The following is a 23,104-nucleotide window of genomic DNA, read 5'->3' as shown; positions in this document are numbered from 1 at the left end:
ACAAAGCAGAGCATCCCTTTCAGAACAGGGCCGATAGCAACCAGAGTACTGGTCAACCATGTTAGCATTGATTCTGATTAGCTGCGGCATCCTGGGGACTAGTTAAGAATCCAGGGTGACCGTTTAGTGCTCTTGCCTTATCCCTTATTAAATGTTTTATGTATCACTCCTGCTGACACAGCTATTAACAAGGACAAAATTTCAAAAATGCTCTATGAAGCGTTACTACATTAAATAAGACAAAAACAGTAAAGACAAAAAGTTGAACCCCAGTGAAATTTTATTGAGTTAGCAGAATTTGTAGGCCTTGTTGAAACAAATATATGGTAGTAGTTAAAGATTAGAGTGGTAGGCTTTGAAACACGTGTGAAATATTTTAAGCAGAAAAGGAAAAGGAAATTACAAGCTAATTGCATTATTTTCATGATGGGGTTAAACAGTAATCTCATTTGAATACACACAATACTGCAGTGTGTCCAAGCTTTTGCACGTCAGCATACACTATTAATAGTTTCCTAAGACTCATAAAACATAATAAACTGCTTTGACCCTGAGAAATTACACTTGCAAATGTACTACATAAATAGAACATTCATGTGTTTAGAATGCATTTTGTTTTATTACAAAGCTAGCTCACTTGGTACATAATTTAGAAAATTATTTTGACTTACAGCCCTAAATATCTGATTGATTATTCAATGGATGGTTGATAAAATATTTATAAGATCAACAGAATTTAAAATGATAAATTCAGTATTGCTAACCCAAGCCCAAAGCTAACTTCAGTTATTCCTAACTGAAGGAATAATTGAGTCCTCTAGCTTGACTTATTTCCATGATACTATAATATCATATGTTATAATATAATTATGTGGCCATTAGTGTGGCCTTTAGAACAGTGTGAGATACCAGTGGGTACTGATAAATATTTGTAAGTATTGAAGATTAAAGAAGCATCATTGAAACCCAACTGTTAAAAGAAATTTGAGACGCAGTGGTCTTATTTGTTTCACAACTTAAACTTTTACCACATAGCCTTTTATTTTCAGATTGATCAATCAGTGTGTTAGAGCACTAGGTAAAACCAGATAAAACTTGTTGCTTTCAGTACTCAAAGGACTTTAGAGTAACATGTGGTAAATATGCATCTCCTGAAACACTTCTTGATTCTAATAGTCCAATGACTTAAATGCCTCCAGGCATCTGTTCTTCTATTCACTGTTCATTAGATGGCTCATTCTATTGCTGACTTTATTGAGAAGTTCAATTTGTTGAGTTAAACTAAAATGAAAATGAAATGATACCCATGGTAAGAATGCTGTTCATAAATACAGAGCTGATGACGATGAGTGGCAAGATTGAACAAGAATTGTCTCCAGGTTTCAGTGGGAATTGTAAATACTTGCTGGCACCACTCACAGTGTTGGATTTTCCAGAAGCAAAAGTGGAATGTTTTCAGCAAATTTGTGATTTACCTGATAATCAGCCCAGCAAGATATTAGAGATGAAATGATGTGATAGTGACAAATCATGCTTAAAACAAAACAATACATTTCCATTAGATTTTACCTCTATTGAGTCTTTCTTTCAGATGAAAATGCGTCATTTTTAAAATGAGAATACTCAGACTGAATTATCTTGTTGGCAAGTTGGAAAATAAACCCTTGTTGCCAACCTGAAATACAAGAAGTCAAAAACTTAATATTTCTCCAAATGATGCATTTCCCAAATTCTCAAACATCACCACCCACTTCAAGATCTGAAATAGCATTCCAAGCAGGGTCAAGGTAGGATACTAACTGGAAGAGAAAAGGGGGGGATTCCACCCCTCACAGAAGAAATCACACAAACAAGAACTCAAGGACAGAAAAGTGGAAAGTGCCTTTGGAAAATGGAGCACAGTTCAGTGTGTCCAAAGGGTAGGGTTCATGTGGTGTTGGAAATAAAAGTGGGAAAGAAGTTTCTGTACTGATAGTCAAAGCCTCACATGTGAGGCTAAGGAATTTTGACTTTATTTTGTGGGAGATATGAATCTTTTTTTTTAATAGAGTGAGGAAGCAACTTGAACAAAATTGGGTTCTCTAGAGATCACATTGGCTTGAACATGCATGAAAGATCAAAGGAGAATTCTTATATTTTAGTCTTGTCAAAACTTTGGTAAATCTTCCAAGCACTGAATAAAGATGGAGGAAGAGCGTTACCTGCAAGTGGGAGAAGACAGCCCATCTTGACTCAGCCGTGCACACTGAGGATCACTAGGTACAAGGGGGCTCTGGAAAAGAGGGATGACATAAAAAAGCTGTATCATTACTAGGAAATATTTTTGACTTCCAGATTAGTGTCAATGCAAGATTAATCCTAATACTGAACACAATTCTGTCTTTTCAGACGTGTGGTTCTAACAACAGATCTAATTGATGGGTTCCTAAGGCAACTTGATATAGAAAATCAACATATACAGAGACACTTCTAAAAATGCCCTCTTCCTTTTCTCATACAAGAAAGTGTCATTTCTGGCAGAGCTGGAAGAAAGGAAAAATAACAGACATCGTTAACCTTTGAAAATTGTGAATAAATGATTTACATTTAAAAAATGAAACAAATAAACAGCCAAATTTTCATACAATTTTGCATCCAAATACCTTTTTTCTTCAAAGAACTTTAAAATTTTTTTTCTAAAGAAGAGTGGAAATATTGATAATGTCTATTAGGTATAGGTTTAAAGATTTAAGAGTAGGTAATAGTCCCATGACCCCGGTTAACTGATCAAGCGAGAAGACACTAAAAGAAAAATGTTATGGGTAAGCCTGTGGCATGCTAATATAGTGATGTTTGCTTTATTTCAAATAAACTGAGTACTCCAGAGAAGTCAAGTCTCAGCAGATTAATGACCCCTCTAAGAAAGAAGTGTAATTTGAAGTCGTAAGGCTTGATTGATTTTACCACACTCACTACAAAACTTGCTTTCTTGATCGAAAGAGTTAACAGTGTCCCTTCCCAACAATGTGTTGAGAGAATCAAACACAGTATTTAATATGAAAGTGATGTTCCCGTGGATATATTCTTTGATTATGAGCTAATAATATTCAATACAAATATTTCAAAAGGAAATAAAATTATAACCCATATTAATAATAGATATAAAATATATGTGTACATAAAAGCTATTAGGTACTGAATGTAAGTCCTATGTCAATATGAGTTAATAAAACATATACTATTGTTTACAATCCTCAAATTAATGTTATCAGTTTTATCACTTTTATCTTTATATATATTTTATATCCCCACCTATTTTACAAATACAGACCAAGAGGTTCACAGAGTGCAAAAGGAATAGCTCACTCAGGAGGAGAGCCTGGCTTCAGTTCAATGTCACTGCTTTCTTCTGCTGGGTGTAGCAGAGGTCTCTTCTATGTAGCTTGCAAAAAAGGCATAATGCCATTGTTTTTATTTTTAATTTTAAAAAGTACGAGGAAAACAATTATGAACATTCTTAGGATAGGAGCTTACCAAATGTGGGGAAAAGAGCTTCCAGCATTAGCTTTAGGATCCCTACATTTCCAGCCAGGCTTTAATGATGGGTTTCCTTAAAAAGATGGAACTTACCACAATTGTGTTGCTCTCCTGATCTAGATCAGGATCTGTGGTCCTTATGCAGTCATACAAATCAGGAATTGGAAAACCAACATTCACTGACAAACGTGTTAACAGTAAATTCAATATAGGTGAATTATGTATCACACCAGCCAAAACCTGGACTACTCCTCTCGTCCAAAATGTGGCTTTCACTGCTTGAACATGTTTGCTTTTCATTTTGACACTCAGGGCTCTTCACAATTTAAATTCAGTTGTCTTTACCGTCTCGTTATTTTCCATGTATCACCAGCCATTCTAAGTTAACATCACCACTCCCCCAATTCTGAACCAGCTTATACATTTTCATCCTATTCTGTTTCTTTTTGCTAATCCCTCAGCTAGAGGGTGTAGTTTCCTCCAACTCTGCTTTAAGATATTTCTCATTTTTCAAGGCCTGACTCAAAAGCTATCTGTCTTCTGCTCTGTGAATGACAATGTTAGGAGAATGAGAAGATAAGCCACAGACTGCATTGAAATATTTGCAAAAGACACAACTGATAATGGACTGTTATTCAAAATATAACAAAAAGCTCTCTTAAAATTTAACAGGAGGAAAATAACCTGACTAAAAAATGAGCCATAGACCTTAACAGACACCTCACCAATGAAAACATACAGATGGCGAGTAAGCATATGAAAATATGCTCCACATTCTATATCATCAGGAAAATGGAATTAAAATAAAGTAAGATACCACTACACACCAGTTAGAATGGCCAAAATGAGAACACTGATAATGCCAAATGCTGGCAAGGATGTGTAGCAACAGAAACTCTCATTCATTGCTGGCAGGAATGCAAAATGGTACAGTCACTTTGAAATACTCTTGGGCAGTTTCTTACAAAAGTGAACATACTCTTTCCAGACAATCCAGCAATGGAATTCCTTGTTATTTACCGAAAGGAACTGAAAACTTATGTACATACAGAAGCACACACAAATGTTAATAGTAGCTTTATTCCTAACTGCCAGAACTTGGAAACAGCCAAGATGTCCTTCATAGGTGAATGGATAAACTATGGAACATTCAGACAATAGGACATTATTCAGTGCTAAAAAGACATGAGCCATCAAGCAATGATAAGACATGGAGGAAATGCATATGCATATGCATATTACTATGTGAAAGAAGCCAATTTGAGAATCTATATATTATATGATTCAAACTACAGGGCATTCTAGTAAAGGACAAACTATGGAGACAGTAAAAGGATCAGTGGTGGATAGGACTGGAGAGAGAGGAAGGATGAGCAGGTAGAGCACAAAAATTTTTTAGGACCGAAAAACACTCTGATACTATAATGATGGATATATGTCATCCTAAATTTGTCTAAACTCACAGGATGGCTGACACCGAGATTAAACCGGTGTTTAATAATAGTGTAAAGTATGGACTTTGGATGATTATCATGTGTCAGTGCAGGTTCATCAACTGTAATGAATATACCATCCTGGTGGGGGATGTTGATAATGGGGGAGGCTATGCATGTGTGGGGGCAGCAAGTATATAGGAAATCTCTGTACCTTCTCAATTTTGTGGAAATCTAAGACTTAAAAAAGTTCTAAAAAATAAAGCCTTAAAGAAAAAAAAAGCTAGCCCTTCCCTATATGATTAATATATTATTTGAACCTCTTTACTTTTTGTATCATTCTGCTTTTTAAAATAATTAGTAATTTGCAAACTGTATTTGTCTTCCCTTAATGCCTAGTAGAGTAACATTCCAGTACTCAGCCTGCCATGCTTGTGGTACCTAACCAAATGTTTTCTGGAACAAAATGATGCTCTTGCTCTTGTCAGGTCAAGCCATACCAGGAGTTTGGGGTAGCAAATTTTAGTCAAAAATTAAGATGAGGCTCTTTTCTAAACGCAGTTACCTAAAGGATCCAGATACTCAAAAAAAGCATCATTTGAAATGTGTTGAGAGACTGAATATTGCTGGGAGGGAAAAAAATACAGAGACAGAATAATTTGGCTTGTTCCATTTAATTTGCAGAGTGCTGAGAAATAGACAGTGAATCACAATTTACAGGGAGGCAAAGATACAGAAATATATTCTAAAATTCAGTGTCCAAGAATGGAAGGCTTATACAGTACAGAGATTTACAGCTGCAGGTGGTTTTAGGTCATGTTGAAATATTGTAGAGGGAATATCTGTATTTAGCAGACATTCTGGGTAAAGTGGGTGAGGGGTGAATAATGTACATTTTTTCAAAGACTTTTCCAGAAGATGTTGCATTACAGCCTACATCGCAAATTTTCAAAGTCATCCTTCCCTCAGATGTTCAAGCTTGTCGTTCAGTTTGAAACATCATCAACACTAATATCTGAATCCTTAGAATCTTGACTTCAGACACTCCCTTCTTAGTCATGAAGTTCACTTTAAAAACTTTCCATGATTCATTGTCTGCATCATAAATGGTCATTTTTATCAATTTGTACCAGCTAATAATAGCTACCTATTTACTCGTCATCATCCGTTAAGATTAACATAACCCACTGGCGTCAGGCTGAACATAAAGAATCTTCAGAGAGGCAGCAAGAGGGCAAAGTGGAGAAAACCATTTCTTCTGCCTGCCCCACATCAGCAAATGAGGTGGGCCATATTCCAGGCTTAGAAAAGTTCATGATTTAAGTAGCAAGTAGTGGTAGTTGTTTATCATTATTTCTTTTTAAGCTTTTACAGGCTGCTGAAACGGCTGACGGTTGAAAGTAAATTCAGTTAGTTGAAATCAAGAAATTAAGATTTCAACATATCCTACTTGTGATTACTGATACATTTTAATTTGGCATATATTTCTGGTAATTATTATGGTGGAGCTGTTACATTCCTCACCCAAACTTTTTAAAAAGAGCTGTTATTCAACAAAATGTTACTATTTGATCCCCAGATGTGTCTAAAGAATTTAATACAAGATTTATTAAAGGTTTATAAAATTGAGTTTGACAAATATCTATTAATAAGTGGTTTTTGTTTGTTGGGTACTTAACATAGATAATTTCAATTTAAACTATGACAAATGTCAACCACTGATGTTCTCTTGGGCTTAAATGCCATCTCAGTACAAACGGAGAAAAACACACATATTAAGTTCTTAAAAATGACACCTGTATTCATGATTAACTACCTTTATATGAAAGTGAGGGTATTTATGAATATAACTAAATTATTATATCATGTACCTTTAAAAAGTTCCTTATTCAAAATTTTGGCAACCTATTTAAAATACTTAACATGATTAAGCAAAGAGCTTTGATATAGAATGTAAAGATACTAATTGAATTTATATACTTGGTATATATAAACTACATTATTATAGATTAAGTGACTAAGTCATATAATAACATGAAGCTGAATTTTTTAAAAAGAAAAATGGATTGAAATACATCATATGTAGACTTTTAGGTAAGTAACATAACTTCTTATGACCCAGTCTCCATTTGCTTTATAAAAAAAATGATAAACTAAATGATTTTAAAAGTACCATTTGAGAATTTTGAAACTAATACTGATTGAGCTTTTATGTTATATCAAACCCTTTACTATGTAATTTAACACCCCTAAATTACTCTTTAATTAATATTTAAAGAAAATTCAATTACACTAAAAAAATAACATGGCTATCACTGTGCACACAGAAAGGACCAGACCACTTACTACAGTATCTGCCTCCCTCCTGGAAATTCCTATCGTCTTATCTTCCCTCTCTAGTTCCGGAATCCTTGGAGAAATCCAAGATGGTAGAAGAAGTATGAAGGAAAAAAAGTGAGACTAGTTGTTGCAGGATGGGGTGATGGTTTTCAAATGCTAAGGATAATAGACTACTTTTTCCTTGTACCTTTTCCTTTACAAATTTCCTCTAATAGTTCAGGTTAGAAGAACTGAGGAACTTTTCCAATTTCCTTCCCTTACTCCTCCCCTTCATCACACCTTTGTCAACACATACTCATATTCTTTTTACTATTTTGCTTTATTTTAGCTGAAAGAAGAAGAAATACTTTGGATAAGAATCACAGTTAAATTTGATGCTTCCTGAAATCTAAATGAAAACATCTCAAGTGTCATATTAATCAGCAGAAGTTAGTAAATTTTGGACAAAGGATAATAACTGTTTTAATACATGAAATCTCTGTGTGTGTGTGTGTGTCTGTGTGTGTGTAAACACTATCTGTTAAATTGAAACAGAATCATCTGATGTTATCTTGTAATTATTCACAAGATAGACAAAAGAAATGCTTTACTAAAGAGGTCTATAATATAAAGAAAAGTAAAGCATATTATGATGTCACTGTCTACTCAGATCAGTAGCAATCAGTGATCATTGTAAGCCTAAAGCAGCAAATGTTTTAAACTAATCCCCTCTGCCCACTCACACCTTAATAACCCATGGTGGAATTATGCATTTATGTAACATCTGGACTGCCACATTACATTACATGTTTTTCAAAATCAAGACACATTAGAGCTCATGTATCAAGAACTTTAGGGGACTGCAAGTAGTAATTGCTCTATTTAGAAGGAGGAATGCAGTTTTAGGTCTTCCATTCCTTCTGTATTTGGACCAGGGTTGTTCCAACCTGCTATAATTTAAAGCCATTATTGAAATCTTCATAGCATGAGATAATTTCTTTTGCATCTTTGAAAGCCTTGATATAAAGCTGCTTATGTCCAAGGATTTTCCCACAATGATGTTGTAGTTCACATAATATGTAGCCCAGAAAGCATGTTTCATTGCTATTGAATATTAATTGAGTAGCTACAATGGCCAGTCTCTGGTGTGTATTTAATATGAGGACAGCTGAGTAGGACTATCAAATTACATTTTCAGTTTTCTAGTTTAAAACCCTGTATCTTCCAGTCACTATAAATTGCTCTAAGAAGTAATAATCTTGTGTATAAAATGTCCCATAGTCTTCTGAGTAAAGGCTTTTAAAATATAAAGCATAGGATCAAACACAAAGATAGAATTGATAATTCAAGTAAACTTATTTTAAGAGAGTATTTTTTTTTAACTCTAAGCATTAATGAACAGATTTTATAATAGATTAGGACCAAGGTTCACTAACACATTTTTGGAAATAAAATTTGGAGCCATCAGAGTAATTCAGACCAAAAACTACTACTATTCAGTGAGTATAATGTATATAAGTATAAAATAATATTAAAAACATAAAAATAATTAATATTTTAGACATAAGATTAGTAATATCTGTGAATTTTTACCAGATGACAAAAACAATAGAGAGAAAAGGAAAAAGTAATTATTGAGTAATTATTGTTTCTATAAGTGAAATATCAAGTGTTTAATTAAATACTTAAATATGCATGTATATTTTTGATCTCCTGAAATCTATTAATTGCCTAATTTATTATTATCCTAATTTTTTATGTTTTTGTTTATGCCTTTGAATTTTTATACATGGTAGTGAGTAGTTTCATATTTAATAAAATTTATAAAATACTTAATTCTAAAGATTTTTAAATGTAACTTTTTCTATTTATATTCTGATACTTAAACCAAATTACGAATCTAGGTGCTCTGACTTACCACCTTTTCTAAGTCTTCTGTAGTAGGTAAGTATCAAATCCTAAGCAAAAAACCAACTTCCATTCCCCAAGGACATTGTTTCTGCTGAAATAAAGCAAAAAGATCAAAGAAAAAGTTGGATGTGAGAGGTCAGATCTTAGAGGCTCACACAGTTTCTCTCACACTGGGACGAATTCTATTCTTCTTTGTCATGCACCACACACCACTAAATAAAGTTAAAGAAACATCACACAGATGAAATGTTTGATCTGATATTATGCTCCCTAGGAGTTAATAAAGGTTTACAACCCACTTCCAAGCCCCAGATGTGGGATACAACGTGGAGCTTATTGCTGAAACATAGGATGAATACAGTATCGACAGGGAGGGGGCACAATTTATTGATACAATGTTAGATCTCACTGTAGGTGTCAATCAGACTTTTTTCTTTGTTTTTTAAATGTATTTTTATATGAAAAGGTAGCATTTTTATAATCCAGCAGAAAGGAATTTCTACCTTTCCAGCAGTTGGTGCTGAGATTTGGAAACAGTGTCATATGGAATAAAATATAGGAAAGATGCTTGTTGGGATCCTCCCCCAAAATGCTGGTTATTATGGCCAAACTAGTGACAAAACACTTTTTTTAATTAATATTTAATTTCTAGGAGGATTTCTTATAACTATCAGGGAAGTATTTTAGTTTTGTGTTGACATACTGACATTACTTTGGTATTCTATATAACTTTACACAATCAGGAAATCCACAAAACGATGCTATATTTAGAGAATACAGTTTAAAGCTAAGGTTAATTATGCATTCATATTTACTAAGCATGGAATATATCCTACCTATTTGATAATTCCCTTCTGAGTAGAGAGAACATAGCACCCATATCAAGTTATATGAGACCATTATGGTTACCAGGGGAGAAAGAGGGTAGGAAGGGATAAATTGGGAGTTTGAGATTTGCAGATAGTAAGTACTATATATAAAATAGATAAGCCACAAGGACCTACTTTATAGCATAGGGGACTATATTTAATACCTTGTAATATCCTACAATGAAAAAACATGAAAAGGAATATATAAATATGTATGTATAACTAAATCACCAAGCTGTATACCAGAAACTAACACAAAATTGTAAATCGACTACACTCCAATAAAAAAAAATTTAACTTATTTTTTAAAAGTTCTATGAGACCATGAAATCTTAAAAAAAAAAAAAAAACACAAGCAAAGCATAAATACAAAACAGAAACAGACTCATAGACATAGAATACAAACTTGTGGTTGCCAAGGGGGCGGAGGGTGGGAAGGGATAGACTGGGATTTCAATATTGTAGAATACATAAACAAAATTATACTGTATAGAACAGAGAAATATATACAAGATCTTATGGTAGCTCATGCAGAAAAAAAGGTGACTGAATATATATATATGTTCATGTATAACTGAAAAATTGTACTCTACCATGGAATTTGACACAACGCTGTAAAATGATTATAAATCAATAAAAAATGTTAAAAAAAAGTAGAAAAAGTTTCTATGAGACCAAACAGGCTGGATTTATCCCCTCAGGTTGTGAAAGTCATACTGGGCTGTTGGGAGGGACCATAGGTTCTTACCCTCATCTGCTCCTTATTTAGGCCAGCAGTGCAGAATCTGCGGAGAATCAATGCACTCACTGAGACAGGAGTGGTGCAGAGGATTGGCTGAGTCAGTATCAGGATTAAGTTTCCCTTAAGGCCTTTGATTCCGTTGGTAACACCTCCCCTGTGAAGTTGACCTTTGTGTTGTCTTCAGGGTAGAGAGAGGAAAGTTGACTTTCTTTACAAAGGCTACATTTCCGCCAAAGAACAGAGTGGTCCCCAAAGGTTTGCTGTTTAGACAGCTATAGGGGAACACAAAAGGCATTAATTAAGAATATAAATATGGTCTGTCTTTGCGAGTTTTAGTGGAAGTAGCTGTCTGGGCTTGGAAAGTTTGTCCTCTGGTTCAGTTTAAGGCTTGCAGTGACTTCTCCAAAACCTGCTGTCTTTTATTTTATTCAGTTGATCTTTTCACAACACGTTCTTTTTATTAAAACAAGGAATCAAAATCCTATGACTTAAACCTTAAGAATGATTAGTTTGTTAAGTCTTTTGTATTTATTTGCGTAACTAAACCGTGGTAAGAAAGAAGTAAGTAAATTAACTTTTGTTGAACAACTATTGTCCCATGATGACAAAATGTTAAGTATTTAATTCATGGAGGAAGTTCTTAGGGAGAATATCAGAAAATTAATTATAACTCATCCCATATTTCTCCTTGGGTGATAGAATAGAAAAATAATTGACAGAGTAGAATGTATGGTATAATGAAAAGTGTGCAAAATATTATACTATTTCTTTATATTAAAATATATAATAATTACTTAAATAATAATTGTCTTACCAGGCACACAGTAAGCTATAATTCATGGGCCACTGCACAGGTCTGTTTTTCTCAAAGCCCATCACAATATATGTGTACATACATTGTCATTTCCATTTGCTTTCAGAACAGATTAAAATGTGCACGTTTACAGTTTCTTTTTTATTATAACTTAGGACAACTCCATCCTCAGGCTACTAAGGGAGGTAAGATATGTTCACCAGTAAGCTGTCTCTCAAGGAATTTCAGGATGAATTATTGCTAAGAATTTTATTACAGACATGTAAACCCATTTCAGTTTTATGAATATGTGTTAAAGTGTATCTCAGAGGTCAATTTTCTAAGTTTCTTTCCCAAAACTAAGTGTCTAAATCACTTTCTACTTCAAATCTTGGGAACTGTTTTACTTTTGTACTTGTAAACGAGGCTTCTGTCAAGTGATAATGATTATTATTTAATAATTTGGTTAAATTAAGAAACAACTATAAAAGGTTAAACAATCTAACCATAAGAAAATTGAGCATTCATTTTTAATGCGGTCTTGTATATTCAACAACTCTGCTTTGTTTAGCAAACTTAATGTTAGTAAAAATCATAGCAGTTATGCTTAACATAAAACTGAAAGTCGCTGAACATAAATCTGAAAGACGCTGCTCTGCCTCGTAAATTGGCTTGAAAATGGCAACACGATAATGGAGGACTTCGTTTTCAATGATTCTTTTTTAAGATCTTGAAATCAAAGTCAAATCACAAATTGTCTACATAACACTTTGGATGGTTTTTCAATATATAAAGACAAATTTTCAGAGTTGAAATATGTTTCAGTACCATGTTCATTCATTACTCTTGTCTTTTATATTGATAGCTCATTTTTATTGAAGTATAGTTATTTTACAATATTATTTTACTTTCAGATGTACAGTATTGTGATCCAGTATTTTTATAGATTATATTCCATTAAAAGTCATTACAAACTATTTGTTGTAATTCCCTGTGCTGTAAATAGATCCTTGTTGCTTGTCTATTTTACACATAGTAGTTTGCATCTCTTACTCACCTACCCTTATCTTGCTCCTCCCCTTTCCCTCTGCCCACTGGTAACCACTAGTTTATTTTCTATATCTGTGAATCTGTTTTGGTTTTGCTATGTACTCTCATTTCTTTGATTTTTAAAATTCCACATATAAGTGATATGCAGTATTTGTCTTTCTCTGTCTAACTTATTTCATTAAGCATAATCTAGACTCACCTCCATTGCACAAATGGCAGAATTTCATTCTTTTTATGGCTGAGTAATATTCCATTCTATACATATACCACATCTTCTTTATCCACTTGTTTGTTGATGGACACTTGTGATGCTTCCATATGTTGGCTATTGTAAACAGTGTTGCTATGAAAACTGAAGTGCATGCATCTTTCCAAATTAGTGTTTTTGGTTTTTCTGCATACACCCAAGAGTGGAATTGCTAGGTCATACGATAGTCCTGTTTTCAGTTTTTTGAGGAACCTCCATAATTTTATCCATAGTGGCTATACCAATTTACATTCCCATCAACAGTGTACAAGTGTTCCCTTTTCTCCATGTTCTCTCCAACATTTGTTATCTGTAGACTTTTTGATGATAGCCATTATTACATTTAGGTCTTGGAGTTTATTTTTGTATATGGTATGAATAAAAGGTTCTAATCTCATTCTTTTACATGTAGCTGTCCAGATTACCCAGCACCACTTATTGAAGAAACTGTCTTTTCTCCATTGTATATTCTTTCCTCCTTTATCATCAATTATTGACCATAGCTGTGTGGATTTATTACTGGGTGCTGGACCCTGTTCCATTGATCTATGTGTCTGTTTTTGTGCAATACCATGCATTTTGATTACTGTAGCTTTGTAGCATAGTCTGAAGTCCAGGAGGGTGATACCTCCAGCCTTGTTATTTTTTTCTCAAGATTGCTTCAGCAATTTTGGGTCTCTTGTGCTTCCATATGGATTTTAGGATGATTTGTTCTAGTCCAGTTAAAAAATGTCATGGATGTTTTAATAGAGATTGCATTAAATCTGTAGATTGCTTTTGGTAATATGGCCATTTTAACAATATTAATTATTCCAATCCAAGAGCATGGGATATCTTTCCATTTCTTTGTGTCATCTCCAGTTGCCTTCATCAGTGTCTTATAGCATATTACTACATTAAAAAAAAACCAACTATTCAAACACTTATAGTATTTAAATACTATTAGGCCTGCCCTAGTTTCATTTCTCACTCAAGTTCTCACAATATCTTATCTTCTCAAGTATCTTCAATTGTCAAATATATATGGATGACTCAGTTTTATTTTCTGCTCAGCAATCTCTCATAAGTTTTAGACTGCAGCTTCCTAGTGGAAATTTTCACATGGATGTCTTCTAGATATATTAAACTTGCCTGCCCAAAACTAAACCCTTCTCATTTGTCCCCCTTTCTATTCCTCATTTCAGTGAATGGTATCATATCTCACCCACTCCCAGTTCTAAGACCAAGAACCTAAGGGCTAATTTTGACTTTTCCTTCTACTTTACCACTCCCCCTATCTAACTGATCATGGAGTCTGTTGACTGTACCTTCTAGACCTTGATGATTGCAATAGTCTCTTATCGGATCCTCTGCCTACCATTTTGGCTTTCTCTACTTTACTCTTTGAGTGCTGCCACCATGGTCTTGAAATCAAAATATGGCCAATACACATCTTTGTTTCAGATCCACTAGGCTGCCTAAGATTGCAGATGTCCTCACAGGATTCACGAGACCTTTCAGCACTCAGCCAGTGGCTTCCTTTTTATATTATTCTCTAGGTAGTCCCCTCCCTTCCATCAGGCTTCAGCTCTAGGGAACTCATGCAGCTCTTCAGCTGTGCCAGGTTCTGTCTCACTGCCACATCTTCCAACAGGCAGTCCCCATGTATGCCCAGAATATTTTTCAGCCTCCTTCTCCCTTCTTTCCATTCACTGGCTTAACTCCATATCAAACATACGTCTCAGCCTGTATGCCAATTTCTTTGAAAGTCTTCCTATACCTCCCTCCCTCATACCTACCTTTCAGGTTCAGGTAGGGACCAGTTCAATGTGCTCCCATTGCACACTGCATTTTCTCCTCATAATACACATTATATTTTACTGAAATTCCTTCTTTAGTTGCTTGCAAAATTAATTATTTTATTACATATCCATCCCACTAGATAGTAATCTCCATTCAAAACTTTGTCAATCTTTTCTTAATACTATATCTGCCTTACCTAGAACAGTGCCCACATATAGGTGCTTAGTGAGTATTTATTGAATATACGAATCATTGAATGTTGAATAGTGAATTTGCCCTGAATGTGATCATAAACAGTTTTGCAAGAAATTGTTTATGTATCCTGATACTTGCTCTCAATTCTAAACAAAATCTGATGAATTAAAATTGATTCAGAAACATTACATTTAAATATGACATCAATTTGATATTATGATTTGACATACATATCTAAGACCTAGATGAAAGCTTATTACACAAATGCTAACAGGTATCTTATCAAATTGTCCTAATAACATTATTTAACCTCATTTATAATTGATAACTAGTTCAGTATAATGACATATTCTTTTTTCTTTTTTTAATTTAGGGTATATTGCTCAATGTCTTGTATTTATTCCAAACATGATCATTTTTTTCATATCAAGTTTTACTGGGTGGGACAGTCTTACTATCAATGACATCATAAGCAAAGAAAGAAGTTAGTCAATTGGCAATCTTTCACAAAGTTCCAGTTATTGAAGATTATGGTTTTTCCCTTTGTTAAAAATATTTTCTCTCTGATGAATTTGCTAGAGTAACTTGATTTTATATAGGCTGATTCAAACATATATTACTCACATTACTTATTTTCCTTTTACAGGTAAGAGAAAATCTTTATTTTTGAAAAATATCCAATTCTATCTTAGAAAGGGACTAATATATGTTCATAAAATAAATTCCAAGAAGGCAATGACAGCTTGAAGAATTGTCGTGGTATTTGTCCAAATGGGATTAGGTTTGGGGAGTGTTTTCATGTGTGTTTGAAAATGATAAACAAGTTCTGATAATTTAATTTTTTACACATGTGTAAGGATAGTTTCACCAAAGAGCTTTTTCATCTTCACTGGGAGCTAATGCATTAATTAAGATCCTCATAGACTGGAACAGTAAACAACCAGTGCAAAAATTCACTGGTGGTACGATGATAATTATTTTTGTTGTGATATGAATAAGAAAAATATACAAAGAAAAATGCAAGGTATTATAATAATAATTTTGGCGTTATGAAATCCCAAATCCCAATCTAATAGCAATATTTACTTTTTTATTTTTATTTGTTTAAGTCTTTTTTTCTAAAGAATTCTTTTTCTACACTGACCATTGGTAGCCCCTGTCATAAATTTTCTAAATAACTAATTGCCTTATTTATATTTACTGTATATGTCACTTGTAAAGTTTATTTTGAAGATAATATGATCATTTATATTGAAAACCCAGGAAAATAAACAAACTGTTAAAATCAATAATGTATTTGGTAAAGTTAACAAATCATAATATACATTTATAAAAGAAAGTAAAAAGTTTTCTTTATGCTAGTAATAATCAACTGGAGATGGAACAGAAGATAACTATTGCAATAATAAAAAATAAGTCTATTATGTGTTTGATACTTGAGGATTGCCAAGAAATGCCACCAATGCAATGGAGAGAAGTTTAAAACTCTTTAAAGAATATCATATAAGATGAAAATATATAAACAGCTTTATCTTTTCATGAATGGGAAGACATAAATTTTCTTTTGAGGAAATTAAAAAAGAACACCAACATTTTACATGTAGCAAGATATATTACAAAGCCACGGTTATTAAAAGTGTGATATTGGTACTAAAGCACTCTGACAGACAAATAGAGCAGAATAGTGAGACTATACTTAGTATACAACAGAGGTAACACCAGAAATTTATATTAAAGAGTAGCTTACAGGTATACCTCATTTTATTATGCTTCACCTTATTGTGCTTTGCAGACATTGCATTTTTTATAAGTAGAAGCGTAGGGGGAACCCTGCACCCAGCAAGTCTATTGGAGCTATTTTTCTAATAACATTTGTTCACTTTGTGTTTCTGTGTTACATTTTGGTAATTCTCACAATATTTCAAACTTTTTCATTATCATTGTATTTGGTGTGATGATCTTTGGTGTTACTACTACTAATTGCTGAAGGCTCAGATGATGTTAGCATTTGAGGTTAGCATTTTTTAGCAATAAAGTATTTTAAATTAAGGTATGCACGTTGGTTTTCTTTTTAGACATAATGTTATTGCACACTTAATAGACTACAGTATAGTGTAAACATAATTCTATATGCACTGGGAAACCAAAAAATTCATGTGACTCACTTTATTTTTTAATTTTTAAAAATTAAAGTATAGTTGATTTACAGTGTTGTGTTAACTTCTGGTGTACAGCACAGTGATTCAGTTATGCATGTATATATTCTTTTTCATTATGGGTTATTACAAGCTATTGAATATAGTTCCCTATGCTATACAGTAGGACCTTGTTATTTATCTGTTTGTATATAATAGTTTGTATCTGCTAATCCCAAACTTCCAGTTTATCCCTCCCTGTTTTCCCCTTTGGTAACCACAAGTTTGTTTTCTATGTCTGTGGGTCTCTTTCTGTTTTGTGTGGCTCACTTTATTGTGATATTCACTCTATTATGGCTGTCTGAAACTTAACCTGCAATATCTCCAACGTGTGCCTGTATTTAGTTGATTGTGTTAAGAAAGTTGATTCACCATGTAGGAGAAATTTAAGAAGAACTTCTGTGTTGCATATGCATATATTAAAATAAAATCCCCAAGTGATTTAATATCTAGCTGTAAAATATTAAAAACAATAAAGCAATAGAAGAAAATATAGGAGAACATTATCATGATTCTTAATAACCCCAAAGGGCCAATCTATAAGAACGAAAAGAAAGTAAATTGTCAGATTGGCAGGGGATATTTGCAGCATCAATAATTACAAAAGATTAATAGTTTAAAAACAGGAAAAAAATCTTTTGCTAATCTGTTAAAAAATTTTTAAAATAAAATTAATATAAATATTAGCAAAGCATATGGACATCAGTTCACAAAAGGAAAAGCCAAATTGGCAAATATGCACATTGGAAAGATACCTAACTTAATTGATAATCAGGAGACCACAAGTTAATTTAATGAAATAGTACTTTCCTTCCTGTGTACAAAAGTTACAAGTCAAATAGCAATAAGGGCTGGTAAGGATATGGGGATACGTATATATATAATATGTGAGTGATATATATAAAACACATAAATATAAAATATATAATTTGTGCATGATATATATGATATATAAATATACGTATATAATATATAAAATACATATTATGATTGAGGAATTCTATCCTGGGTATATAGCTCAGAGAATTGTTCACACTGGTCTCAAAAGAAACATGAATGAGATTATTCTAAGCTTAGCAGTTTCTGAAAGCAAAGAATTGGAGACAGCTTAAGTGTCACCAAAGAAAATTATACTTAATGTGTTGTAAATTTGCAATATACACTAGCAGAAAGCAATCAAAAGCAAAGAATTATGCAAATAAGAACAACATGACTAAATATAAAAAAAAAGAATATTGAAATAAAATGTGAAAGAGAATGTTATTTGTAGTGCTATACATATTATGAAAATTCCAAAGACACACAAAAAATGTGTTACTTGTTATGGAATACACAAATATGAAAATAAATGATTGGAAGATAAATTGCAACATGTGTATCAAATTTACTAAAGTTAGTGTCTTTTGGGAGAAGCAGATAAAATGGATCCAGAGATAAAGGTGAATATACAGATTCACGTAGGAGCCAATGGTAGTGGCATGATGTGAACATGATCAATTTGGTCCTACGTATTTAGGCTTTTAATTTAAAGAACAGTATTGACAAAACCTATTTTTAAATTTTAGGCTCTATCCTTGAAAACTACTTTAATTCTTACTATTTACTAAATGTTTCTAATAATAATTAAAACAAATTATCATATTTGGAAAAAATTAGGTCTAAATATTTAATGCAAGCAAATCAAAATAAAAACATTATATCAGGTCAAATGCTAGTTTATCCATGTATCAATACTTGTTCAGGTGTCACTGGCTGAGTAATATAACCATGATGAAAATATTAACAACTTCTAATACTAATTATAATCATTATTGAAATCAAAAGCTTCATTTTACAAAAAGATAATTGGAATGCACTAAATAATAAAGCTTCAAAATATTAAAAGCAAAAGTTAACATAAATTCTAGAAGAAAATTTGCAAATATCCATTGCAGTGGGAGATTTTAATAAAACATCTCACAATTATTGATAGTCCAAAGAAAATTAGCAAAGTTTTAAAAAGATTTGAAATACCTAATTAAAAAGTTGATTTATTGGAGATTATATTTTTATTAAAAAATCACCTACCAAAGCTGATTCAAGAAGGAATAAAAACATGGCACTGATAAATAAACATAGTAAAGTAGATGTAAAAAAATCTAGATGAAATTTTATTTTAAAACATTATAGATAATGTCTTCATTGATAAGAAGTGCTGTGTCATAAAGAGGCCATTCTTTTCAAATCGATCAATAGAATTAATGTAATCTCAGTGGGATTTTTGAGAACTCATAGCAATTCAGATACACTTGAAAAATATGAATAAGTTATAAAGCTAGTTGAGGCCTTGTGGCATTGGCACAGGAATGGACAAGTACTAATGGAATGGAATAAAGTGTCAGAAACAAACCCAAATTTGACACATAAGGTACCTTGAAGAGCACTTGGGAATGAATGGACCAGTAAGTAAATGGAGCTTATTTTTTTACATTATTAAAAATAAATAAATGAGATGGACTATCTACCTCATATCATACATCAAAATTATTTTTTATGTGCAAAAAACTTTGATGCTTATGTTAAAATGGAAAATAAAAAAGAAGGGAGTGAATGATATGAAACAGAATTTTTTAGAAGAGGCAATAAAAATGATCCATATACATCTGAAAGGTATTAAACTTGGTTAGGAATCAATGAAATAATAAAGATAACATTGTATACTGTTTAGCACACACTAGTTGGGCAAAATTTAAGAAGTCCGATAATTTCCAATATTGGATCAATAAAGACACAGGAAATTTTGAATATAGATTGATACCATCTTAAAAAAACATGGGTCTTCCAATAATCTACAGCAATTTCACTACGTTGTGTGTACAAGAGATTTTAGAAGATGCATTAGGGACCATGTACAGGAATGTCCACTGCATCATTGTTCACAATAGCAAAATCTGAAAATGGTCCAGAGTTCCCTCAATAGAGATGGATAAATAAAACTGTCTTTTTGAAGAGTAAAATATGATAGAACAGGGAAAGTAGATATAAGAAGGTTAAAACTAATAAAGAAGGAAGAGGAGAAGAATAATAAAGTCAGGAGAAAAGAAAGGGAATGAAAATGTCAAATACAAATGGTCGTTACATCTCGAGAGGTAGCAGAGGGAATGGAATAGGGAATAAACATATAGATTTTGGTAATTTTTATGATATTCTGGTTCTTAGGTTGGGTGGTTAGGTTCATAGATTTTCATTTTGTTGTGAACTTCATAACTTATCCATGTATAGTACACTTTGCTTTGTATAAAGTGAGTATTATTATGCAATTTAAATACTCTAAAAATCATGCAAAGTGTAACTGACTTTCATATTTCTAACCCATAAACAGCACCAGCACATAACAGACCCTTCATACATGTTTAATAAACCAAAGGGTGAACAATTAAAAACACATTTTAAATATGTACAATGGAGGGAGAAAGACTTCAAAATACATATGAAAAGGAGTGCAAAATAGTGTATTATGATCAAGTATTTTGGCACAGAGCAAAGCCCAAATTAGGACATAGAGGAGAGTTGATGACTGCGAGGCATTTCTGAAACTATTAAATCCACTAAGCCAGATGTCATTTCACTTCCAGGTAAAGACAGCTGTGGACCTCTTCGTGTTCATAATCTTAAAATCTCCTTCTTAGGACCCGAAGACTAAGGCCAAACAGAAATAAGCATCATCAAAATCTAAGAGGCAAAATCTATTTGTAAAACACATGACAGGAAATTCAATTCATAAAACAACTCCTTCAGGCAAAGGCTATCAGAATTTTGAGATTCTTGACAATTATCAAGTACTCTTTCAGTTTACTAAAGTGCTAACTTGCTTTTAGGTAGAGTGAAATTCTCAGTCCTGGGATATCAATTACCTTACTTTTAGGCTGGCCAAGGGAAATGCAAACTAATTACTGTGTATGGGTGCTACAATTTGTTGAAGGTTTGAAGTGAATAATGTTCAACTGATAATTCAGAGAAAAAGTCTTTATCAAATGGATACATTTCTTTTGGGTGGTTTAGCAAATATGTGATTGTTTTGCATAAAACTCTTGGCTATAGAGTTCTGGCTAAAGAGAAAGAGCTATATTACAGTCTAAAAACATACTTCTCATACGAATTGCATAACATGGCATGATTTTTTTCATCACCTCCAAGCAAGTCTCTACTATGTAATGTAGTGGTTTAGAGCTTTTCACCAGAGCCAAGCTACTTTGGTTCAAATCCAGAAGACCTATGTGCATGACTTTGGACAACTTTCTTAATTCGTCTGTGCCTTAGTTTCCTCATTTGAAAGTGAGAAATGATTATAATGCTTAATTCATGAAGTTATTGTTATAATTGATGTCCAACGCATGGTAGAAAAATCAATAAATAATTGATCCTTAAATATTTCCATGATATTATAATAAACAAGGGATAATTTGTCAAACACCATCAAGAATTAGCTTTAAGTCTTTAGTCATATTCCCAGACACAGTGCTTGGCATATGGTGGACGCCTAATAAGGAATGACAGGTTAAATATATTTAGGGATGTTGTTCATCAATTTCCCAATGAAAGTCTTTTCGACAATCTCTTAGCACTAATTGTGAAGGAGAAAACAGGGCTGAGAAAAGCCTGGAGTAGGGCAAAAGTCTGGGTTGAGGAGTATAATGTCGCAAATACTCTCCTCTTTCTACCATATTGTCGTCTCCATACTTCCCACTGATAAAAGCTAATAGGCTATTGAGACATTCACCGAAGTCGTGATTCATTCAAACAACAATTAGGTTCTTTGAGAAGGTTCTAGACAGCAGTCATTGTGCTGGGCTCAGTAGACCAAGTGTCCGCTTCTGGTGGAGCTGCTGCAGAAACAGGTGGAAAAACAGGCAATCACAAGAGTGCCACTTTTTAATGATATGTTTATCATTAAAATTTGAAATTTGAAATCTTTGGTCCACTGAAAGTACGACTGAGCTGAGTATTTTCTCTTCTATTATCTACTGTCTGGGCAGGAAAAAAAATGACCTTATCCCAAATTTACTTGTGATGTATTGGTATGTGGTGGAGAGCTAAAGGAAAATCCTTTCTTGTAGAGCTCTGGGCAGGGACCTATAGAATGGAGAACAGTTGGTCTCATTTCAAACGTTTAGACTTTTTCTGAGAAAAGATGTAATTATTTTTTTACCTTTTTCTCTTTTTTTCTAATTAGAAGTTATTCTCAGTTATTCAGACAAGAGACACTAGTTTATAGAACTGTAGAGTGTTAATAGGAAAATGACGTGTAATAGGCTATAATAAAGGTTAATTTATTGAAGGAGTATTGGTGAGAACTGGAAGTCACATAAATTCATTTTTTTCTTCCACTTAACACGTACTATATAGAACGTGTGTAAAGTTAAACCTATGTGGTATTAAAAACCAGTATGTGTGTACAAGTTCGCACTGTATGGCTATTCATGGTATTGACTTTAATGGTATACTTGGCTGGATTAAATTTCAGTACAAAGTGAATTTAATAGCTATGATTGCTCATACTATTTTCTGAGAGTAAAGCTTGTTCCTTTAGAAAAAGTCTGGTCATGCAGGTATTGACTTCAATATTTGTTCACTTTTAATCAAGGTTCTATTACTACTCAGTGTTTAAAACGTTATTCCACATAAATATATCATTCCCTTCTCCCTTCCTTTTCTACAGCCACCAACCCAGGAACAGGGGGATTTAAAGCTGCTTCCAGAAAACACACAAAATATTATGATACAGCGTGGGCTGGCTTTACCATCTCAAAAGCTGAAACGTGCCTTTGCTAACTTGCAGTAGCCCATGAAATAATTATGTGGCACGCTCAATGGCACTTTTCACTTTTCATTTGTGCTTCAACACTCAGTTTTCAGTAGATCATTTAGAGAGGATCAGCATTCTTTGGAAACTAAAAACACACCACGGGTCAGGGCAGCACTGCCTGATGGGAAAAGAATGCAACCCACAAAGGTGGTCTTTGTGAGCCATGACGACACGCTGGTGTCTGTTACAGAATTGGCAGGCTCACCG

The 23,104-nt window shown here is 33.1% G+C and overlaps 1 long non-coding RNA gene across 5 annotated transcripts in view; it reads left to right on the top strand.

Annotated features, from left to right (window-relative positions):
- Window positions 1-23,104, top strand: part of LOC123613624 (uncharacterized) — a 490,223-nt gene that overhangs the window by 407,628 nt on the left and 59,491 nt on the right. For 4 of the 5 annotated variants that reach the window (XR_012508745.1, XR_012508746.1, XR_006720998.2 and 1 more), the window contains one exon: window positions 7,618-8,978. The exons of the other annotated variant lie outside the window; for it this stretch is intronic. This is a non-coding gene — a long non-coding RNA (uncharacterized LOC123613624). Of the gene's footprint in view, window positions 1-7,617; window positions 8,979-23,104 lie in introns of those variants that run through there. 5 annotated transcript variants of the gene reach the window in all.

Source organism: Camelus bactrianus, chromosome 8 (genome assembly GCF_048773025.1).
Source record: "Camelus bactrianus isolate YW-2024 breed Bactrian camel chromosome 8, ASM4877302v1, whole genome shotgun sequence".
Taxonomy (NCBI): domain Eukaryota; kingdom Metazoa; phylum Chordata; class Mammalia; order Artiodactyla; family Camelidae; genus Camelus; species Camelus bactrianus.
Note: the sequence above shows the minus strand (reverse complement) of the source record. Positions and strands in the feature narration are given on the sequence as shown.